General features: G+C 44.3%; 1 protein-coding gene across 21 annotated transcripts in view; it reads right to left on the bottom strand.

The window, feature by feature from the left end:
* LOC103346407 (trafficking protein particle complex subunit 9) overlaps window positions 1-9,457 on the bottom strand; it is a 178,821-nt gene that overhangs the window by 85,178 nt on the left and 84,186 nt on the right. The window contains exon 1 of one of the 21 annotated variants that reach the window (XR_011384779.1): window positions 2,812-8,302. The exons of the other annotated variants lie outside the window; for them this stretch is intronic. The gene's annotated coding sequence lies outside the window, so the exon portion shown is untranslated. Of the gene's footprint in view, window positions 1-2,811; window positions 8,303-9,457 lie in introns of those variants that run through there. 21 annotated transcript variants of the gene reach the window in all.

The raw sequence follows: 9,457 nt of genomic DNA, 5'->3' as shown, positions 1-9,457 counted from the left end.
CTGGACACCAAGAAGAGAAAAGGCAAACAGCAGCACTGAGCACCCTTTTTATAAACTCAGAATTCAATGGCATGCATCAGTTCTGATTGTCCAATCAGAAAACAAAGACCAAGCCTACGCAGGCCTGCACAGCAGGTATGGCTCCAGGCTTCTCCTGAGCTCTTACTGTCAGTCCCAAGTAGGAAGTGAGGCCAGGCTCCAGTGCGGTGGGGCCACAGGTTGATGGTTTGTTTCACTTTTGTCACGGAAATTATTCCACCATTCCATTTAAAATTTGACAGAGTTTTTCTCTTTCGGTACCGTATATACTCAGCTGCTTTTTCTTCTCAGAGTGTTAAATAAAGAGAAATTGCTTTCATATGACTCATGCATTGGGAGTGGTGGTTGTTTTTCAACCTCTGGATTACAGAAAGAAAACAAGTATGGGATGCTGGCATTGCAGGTGGTGGCTTAACCCCCTGCACCACAACACTAGCCCCTACCCACAGAATTTTAGAAGCCCAATGATTCAGAAACAGATTGTCTCATATGTGGAAGGAAGGCAAATGTATAGTTCCGGTAAGTCAGAATTATTTTCATTGCAGTAAACAAGAAAACACATGATATTTCAACTAGATGATGAGGTGTCAGATATCACACAAAGGATTCATTTAGCATCATCGTTACCACTGCTGTATCTTTTCCTCTAACAATTGGTTTAGACGCTTGCTTTAAGTTTGTGGCCAGCCTTGGAAAGCTGGAAATCTTGATGCCAAACACATGTGAGATGAAATTTAATACAGAGGCATACCAGCTAGAACCACAGCCTAGACCTAATTCTAGTGTTTACCTCTTGGCGATAACTGGAAATCATGAACTGTATATAAGTAAGAAAACACCATCTCCACCTCCAGATTCCACATTAAGCACCATGTGCACTGACCAATAATGCTTTACTCCCTCCTCTTTACTAAAAGAATAATAAAAATAAGTCTATGATTGCTGCACTATGTTTATAAGATACCTCTGCTTAAAGATCCACCTTTAAATACAAAATTTCAAGGTTGCAGAATAACTCTAAGAGGTTTCTAACTCAGAGAAAGTTCCAGGAGGCAAGGTCAGGCCTATCCTTGTCTCTAGAAAAGTGGGGAAACCCTCAGGGCCGCAACTATTCCCCCAACCCCCGAGGGGACTCAAAAACATGTGAATGAGCAATATTGAAAAGTCACAAGTTGAGAGACTGTGGACTAACGGAACCCTGCCAACCATCTAAATTAAAAGAGAACCATCATGCAGACATTGTGCAGATACCACACCACCTGTGGGTAAGACTTCCCAAGTGTGCACAGCACCAGCCCTGGAAATGCCAGTCACAGAGTGTAATGGTGCCCACGGGAGCTGTGCAGTGTGACCACTTTGCCAGTAATAACATCTCTACCCAACAGCTCTCAAGTAGCTCATGAGTATAACAGCTACATCGTGTAAAAACTAGCAGAAGTGATTTTTACAGTTTCAAGAATATCTACAGCTCACCTCACACAAGTCAGTATGTGTCATTTCTGGGGAACACTTTATCAGCAAACTTCAACAAAAATTTCAGTCAAGGTTTTAGGTCAGTGAGTACTGTGGGTCTGCAAGATTCTTTTTCTTTCTACTTGAGGCTTTCTTTGAATGGTTAAAGGTTCTTGTTTTAAAACATTTCATATATTTTAGAGGAAAACTTACAGAAAGAGAGGGAGAGACAGAGAAAGAGAAACGGCTTCCATACACTAGTTCACTCCCCAAATGGCCACAATGCCCAGGGCTGTGCCAGACTGAAGCCAAGAGCCAGGGGCCTCTTCTGGCTTTCCCTCGTGGATGCAGGAGCCCAAGCACTTGGGCTACCTTGTGCTGCCCTCCCAAGTGCATTAGCAGAGAGCTGGATTGGAAGTTTAGCTGGGACTTTGAATCAGTGTCCATATGGGATGCTGGCATCACGGGCGGTGGCTTTACCACCTAAGCCACGATGCTGGCAACAAATGCTCTTATTTTTTACTTTAAGATTTACAAAACTACCCAGAAATCTAGAAATTTTATAACACAGCTAATAACTCTGAAAGGAAGAGAGTTAATAATGGGTGCAGTAGGGCATCTGGTACAATGGTTAAGCAGAAACTACCTGACCTGCTGAGTGGACAGTGCTGCCTGTGACTGTCCTCCAAACTTACTTTATTTTCAGCTGTGAGCACCAGAGCTTTGAAAGCACATTTAATAATGTACAACACAAGGAGGCAGAACAAAGGGCAGTTAGGCACAAGAGTGCACTGCTCTAGTCTTATCCACACTGAAGGTGCGGAGGTCTGTTCAACACCTGTGTAAATTTCAACAAAGTCAGCCTTGTGGTAGGGAGAGAGCTGGCATGCAACGCCACTTCATTCTACAGAATGCTGACAGAGACTTGCTGTCTAGTGGTTCAGATGCTGCGTTCTAGTGGTTCAAGTGCTACTGTACATGAACAGCATCACTCTTTCAAAGACACACACATGAGGTTCACAGTTTCATTTGCCTTAACGTAGCATTTGACAAAGAAAGTAGGTAGCTCAATTATCTCCCTCTAGCAAATCAAAAGTCAGTGCAGCTCCCGGGATTCTTCTGGAACCTGCCTAACTAGCTCTTTTCTCAGGCTTTCTGTACTTGCTATTGCCAGACCCAGCTGGATGGGGACTTCTACAGGTTATCATGGGGCTCAGGCTTTACTGCACGTGGGTCTCTATTCAAGAGTCCCATCAGCAAAGAACCTTCCAAGACCATCCGAATGGCATCCTTTCCTGCACCTGGTCTCCCCACACACACCTCCTCCCTTGTCCTTTTCTCTGCTTTATTTTTCATCTGAAGTCTTCACCATACTTGACATTATATCCTACTGGATGTGTTCAAGGCTGACCCACTCTAGAATGCAAGCTCATGAAGGCAGACCATGGTCTTGTTTATCAAGCTATTCTCAGGGTCCATGGCCAGTAACAGCCTTCAATAAACATTATCTGAATTAATAAACAAGAATGGAAGCCAAACACTTCTGTTTCCAGCTTAACAGATGCTCACCTCCCTGTTAGCTTTAACAGACTCCTCTACACTGCCTGCCCTTGGTGTGCCAACAGGCAGTGATGGAAGGGCAGCTCTCCCCTTCCAGATGTCTTGTACTAAAGCAGAGATGTGTCACTGAAAGGAATGTGAATTATAAAACCTGGTGTTGATGAAAGCACAGGAGATTTACCTCACTGTTTGTGGAAGTGTAGATGGATGCAACCCTGGAGGATAATTTAGAAGGACCTAGCAACATTTTCAACAGGACTGTACTTGACCTAGTGATTCTCAAATAACACAGGTCATCAAAAGAGCAGTTCCAGGGATGCTCAGGGTATGGATATTCCAGGTTTCTCACTGCAGTATTGTTTTCATGGTGAAAAATCAGAATTCTCACACAAAACAGCAACCACTTATGTTGGAATACAATGTAATCTTATACAGCCACTGAAGAGAATTAGATCTATATGTTTATAATGATACAAAAATTACTATACTGGCAAGTATAAAAGAGAAGATGGAAAACCATCCTATTAAGAGCACAGTTCTGCACAAAGTCATTTCTATGTGCATGTGAGCACTGTACACATACAAATACCCCTCCACACACAAACACAAACACAAACACACACTTTTATTAATGCAGGGAAATCACCTGTAAAGGGGCACACAAAACTGTCAGCAGTGCCTTGGACATCTCCAAATAAAACTGAGGGTAACTTCCATTTTCTTTTTTTCAACTTCCACTTTCTAAATCACAAATTTTGTAATGTGCACACTTTAGGGACAAGTAAATCACATTCAGAATAACAAAAAATATGCTAAACTTCATTTAAACTCTAGAGCCAAACATTTTCAATATTTATAAAACTAAAATTCTGGGCTCTGGTATCAAGTTCCAGATGAACAAATGCAGCCACTATTTCAGGCTTTATTTACTCCTGACCCAATGAGGCTGGGAACACTTGTCCTATCCTCTGCTCAGGGATAAAGCCATAGGAAGAATTAAAAGCGAAAACAAAACAAAGAACTTAGGGGCGAGCGCTGTGGTGTAGTGGTGACTCCTGTGGTACCAGCATACCATATGGGCAGCAGTTTGATTCCTGGTACTCCGATTCCAATCCAGCGCCCTGCTAATGTGCTTGGGAGAGCAGCAGAGGATGGCCCAACTCTTGAGCTCCTGCAACCCCTAATGGGAAACCTGGCTCCTGGCTCTTGGCTTCAGTGCACCCAGCTCCAGTCATGGCAGCCATTTGAGGAGTGAACCAGAGGATGGAAGATACCCCTCTCCCTCACACCCTCCCTCAATTCTTGCCTCCCTCTCTCTCTCTCTGTCTCTCTCTCTCTCTCCCCATCTCTCTGTAATTATGCCTTTCAAAAAAATCTTTTAGGGGCTGGAGCTGTGGTGCAGTGGGTTAACGCCCTGGCCTGAAGTGCTGGCATCCTATATAGGCACTGGATCAAGACCCAGCTGCTCCACTTGATCCAGCTCTGTGCTATGGCCTGAGAAACCAGTAGAAGATGATCCAAGTGCTTGGGCCTCTGCACTCACGTGGGAGACCCGGAGGAAGCTCCTGGCTCCTGGCTTCAGATTGGCGCAGCTCCAGCCATTGCAGCCAATTAGGGAGTGAACCAGCAGATGGAAGAACACTCTCTCTCTCTCTCTCTCTCTCTCTCTCTCTCTCTCTGCCTCTCCTCTGTGTAACTCTGACTTTCAAATAAATAAATAAATATTTAAAAATATTTTTACAAACCCTTGAATTTTGACATTAATCTATTGTTAATAATGATCATACATCTTTATGGGCTACAGTGTGACATTTCCAAATGCATATACAATGTCTACTGATCAAATCAGGGTCACCAACATTCCTTTGCCTGATATCGCTTTTTGGATACTGGAGTCCTGAAACTGCCCTACTCTGCTTGTTCATGTAACCCATAATGGGTTACTGTGAAATACAGTCAGCCAGCCATGCCTGAACACCAGGGAGGGGGTTTTTGATCAAACTCTAATTTGATGTGTGTTATGCAACTCCCTCTATCCCCACCACCCATCTTCGAGTAAACATCGTTTGTGTTCAAACTGAGGTTTTTAGCTTCCACTTCTGAGGGATAATGGGAAGTATTTATCTGTCTGGCCTGTTCCACTTAACATCCTATCCTTTTGAAATATGCTGAAATCGTTATTAAATATCAAGTGGCTTATTTTCACTTAACATGATGTCCTTTGAGAAACATTTTTACAACACTGTTAAGTCTAAAGAGGTCATCACGTATATGCATTACATTTAACTTACACCCACGAATACTCTCTAAGAATTACTTTGGCTTTCACAGAAGATGAAACTAGGGCATGGAGAAATTAAGTTTTGTCCTCAGAATGCAGAATTAGAATCAAATGCTCTGACTTGAAAAGTAGCTCTGTGGGCCAACACTGGTAAAGTAGGTAAAGCTTCTGCCTGCAGCACCAGCATCCCTTGTGGGTGCAGGTTCGTGTCCCGGATGCTATTCTTCCAATCCAGCTTTCTGCTTATGGCCTGGGAAAGCAGCAGTAGATAGCCTAAATTCTTGGGCCTCTGAAACCATGTAGGGGACCTCAAAGAAGCTCCTGGCTCCAGCTTTTGAATCGGTTCAGCTCTGGCCACTGTAACCATTTGGGGAGTGAACCAGTGGATGGAAGACCTCTGTCTGTAACTCTACCTCACAAATAAATACATCCATTTGTAAAAATTTGCCCTATCTCCCACTGCTTTTCAGAGAGAAGGTGGATAAAAAGGTGCGCTGGACTCTAAACCCGTTTGACAAAAAGGACTAAGATTCTGATCAGGAGCAGTAGTAAGCAGGCTTTGAACCACAAGATAGAATAAAAACTATGTTTCTTATCACACCAAGGGTTGGTCCATTACCACTCAAAAGCAAAGCAGTTCATCCTTGTAATTATGCTCACACAACATGCTTGTGTATACCCTAGCACATACTCAAGATTTACTTTTAAAGATGAGAAAATTCCAGCTTTGATAAAATGAATATGCCAGCACTTGAAGGGTGTGGGGAGCAATCCGGACTGGAGTGAGTTGCTGGAATTGGGACTTATTCTATGCATCTGCTCTCCCACAATATGGCGCTGGGAGAGAAGAAAGAGGCTTCTACACAGCTGCCTCCAGTTCAGCCAATAAACTGTAGGACTTGCTCCTGATTGGAGGAGAGCAGCGTGCTCGGCGTGTGGGCAGCCGAGTTGGGATTGGCGGAGGAGGACTATAAAGGAGGAGAGAGACAGCATGCACCAGGAACATCTAAGAGGAACATCTAAGAGGAGCACCTGTGCAGCCCCCGAGAGAGCTGGCCGGCGGTGTGCCGCTCCCCTGCGGAAGTGGGAAAGTGGCCAGGGGGAACTGCCCTTCCACGGAGGTGGAAGGGTCAGTAGCCAACCCAGGAAGAACCAGCAGCAAACCCAGGGAGGGCCGAGCAGATGAAAGAACAGCGCAGGGTCCTGTGTCGTTCCTCCACGAAGACGGGGAGCGACAGAAGGGAAAATAAAACCTTTAGAAAAAAAGCAATGAAACCACCAGATTGTGAAATTAATACCTTATCCGCCAGCAAGTTTCTGAAAGCTGTTTTTCTGTCATATACAAACAAGGTGTCCAAACTCAGGACTGAAAAACACTTTCTACCAGTGCCACACAGCCACAATCCTAAATTATTGTTCTTGCCAAGGCTTCAAATAGAGGCTACATTTCTAATTATTCTGGGTAAGCTCCAAATCCCCTCAGGTTCGAGCAAGCAGCAAATTGTATTCTAATGCTGCAAAGTTCTATCAAGTTCCTAGTACCACGGGTTCAAAAAGTTCTAATAAACTTAAGATGGTGAATTTACTGACAACAAAAGATTGCCAAAAAGACTTTTCACATCCATTTCCTCAGGTTTTTACACAAAAGGCATTTTAACGTTGCTATCACAATATAAAGGATAAGTAAAGAATGACCAATCACACCGCCACTGTTAAAGTCAGAGATGCTCTGCTCATCTGCATTCCTTGTATGTTGAGTCCTATTAGTGAGTCTCAAACACCATTCTGCAGAACTTCATAGAGTTTTTAATTTCACAAGGCTGTAGTGATTGTATCTGGTGCCCAATACAGACAACCTAGTGCTATACTGCTCAAAAAATCCCAGCAAACCTTGTGGTCAGTTCAATTCTAGAAGTCTTTTCTGCATTCTCATTTATTGCTACTTAGATTTCTCTGCTTTTTTATGACTTTTGCACATGGAGCATTCTCTGTAATAACTTCAGGTCAGACTTCAGCCCCTGGATCCTCAAGCGTGCAATAATGTACAGTCTGCAGGGCACTGTAAGAAGTCAGCAAGAAGTCCCCTGGTGTTAACAGCTTGAGCAATATTGTTTTCTCCTTTAGACCACACCATTAAATTGCTTTCATTATCTATAAAGGAATTCTTTATGTCACAGCAAGTAAGATCCAACACTAATTCAAATAAGCTAATTTCAACCTAACAAAATAACTTATTCCTAATAACTAAAGGAACAAGACAATCACAAAGATTTGTAGGTCGGCACCACGGCTCAATAGGCTAATTCTTCACCTGCGGCGCCAGCACACCGGGTTCTAGTTCCGGCTGGGGCTCCCTGACCAGGACTAGAATCCAGGGTGCCGGTGCTGCAGGCGGAGGATTAGCCTATTGAGCCATGGCACCAGCAGCAGTAAGTTTTTATAAGACCATCTCCCCATCTTTTGAGGCTCTGCTCCATACTAGTGAAAAGACACAGTTTTACCATCTAAGCTACACACAGATTCAGCGAGAGCAACATGGGTTGCTGTGCCACCCTGGCATCCCAGCAAGATCCCATAGTCCCCGCAGGAAGCACTCAGCTCCACCCTGAGGTAGCACTCAAATCCACCATGTGTGTCTGCGATCACAGTTGGATATCCAAGTGGTCACACAGATCCGAGGAACTCTGTTACATGTTTTCTGGCATCTGAACACTCAGAAGTCAACTCAGTACAACATTTCTAGCGGCCAGAGCCTCTACACCTAGGACCAAGCAGCTCAGAACATGTCCTGGGGGTGGGGGCAGTGAACTTCCCAAGGCAGGAAATGTTCAAGTTGCACAGAGTCTTGACCTCTGATCCAGGATCCATTTGTGGGGCCTGGAGGTCACCTTAGTTATAAGGGGGCTGTTCTGGATGCAACATTTCTATCATCGGCCTTGTGTGGACCTTGATTCCAGGCTCAGGGCAGCAACAGAGCAGGAATATCCTTCTCCCTGAGTCATTTGCCAGTACAGTTCTGAAAGCGTGGTACCAAAGAAACATCAAGCAGAGTCGTGGTGACTCAGTACAGCTCACAGAAATTGCAGGGGGCCTCTGTCACACAGCAGCATTCCAGTTCCTCTCAGTGCTCAAGGTCGGGGAAGAGGAGCCAGGGACTTTATCCAGTGCTCCATTCTGGGTTTCACGGGCCTAAGACCTTGGACCATCTCCATCTGCTTTCCAAGGCATGTTAGCAGCCAGCTGGATCACACGGGGAATGGCTTCTGGGAGGGCCTGGCACGTTGGGGTAGCAGGTAAAGCCACCGCCAACAGTGTCGGCTTCTCATATGGCTGCTGGCTGGAGTTCTGGTTGCTCCACTCTGATGCAGATCTCTGCTGTGATCTGGGAAAGCAGTACAAGATGGCCCAAGTCCTTGGGCCCCTGCGCCCATGCAGGAGATCCCAGGGAGGCTCCTGGATCCCGGCTTTGGATTCACTCTGCTCCGGCCATTGCAACCAACTAGGGAGTGGACCAGCAGATGGAAAACCTGTCTGTCTCACTGTCTGTCTGTCTGTCTCTTTCTCTCTCTCTGCATCTCATCCTCTCTGTGTGTAACTATGAATTTCAAATAACTAAGTAAGATATTTGAGAAGAAGTAAAAAATTTTAAAAAGGAAGACATAGCTATAAACAAAATACTACATCAAGGCCACCTACTAGAGCATATGTCAAATTTGAGACTATATGCATTAAATATCCTATTAACACAGAATTTGAAAAGGTATTTAACTCCGTCTTAGAAAACATTCAGGTAACCATTCATTGTCTTCTTCCTTAAAACATTCTGTGTGGTTTACCTGTGACTTACGCACCAGGAAATATTTGTAATTTATTTATTCAACACTTATGTACCCAGTCACACAGGACTTGAAACACCTGTGATCTACACAGTTCTCCACTGAACACAGGTCTACTTCCCAATACCCACCTTCCACAGTCTACCCCTGCATTTAATCTATGGATCATGTTTGAAACAGGACAAATCATGTCTTCCACGAAGCAAGAGAGAATACAGAAAGATAGCATCTGAGGTCACTGCTGACTTTTTCCATGAGCATGTTATCATGTTGGTACTTTTTCATTCAT

The sequence above is a fragment of the Oryctolagus cuniculus genome, chromosome 19, assembly GCF_964237555.1.
Source record: "Oryctolagus cuniculus chromosome 19, mOryCun1.1, whole genome shotgun sequence".
Taxonomy (NCBI): Eukaryota; Metazoa; Chordata; class Mammalia; order Lagomorpha; family Leporidae; genus Oryctolagus; species Oryctolagus cuniculus.
The sequence above is the reverse complement of the archived record's forward strand: the minus strand, read 5'-3'. Positions and strand labels throughout refer to the sequence as shown.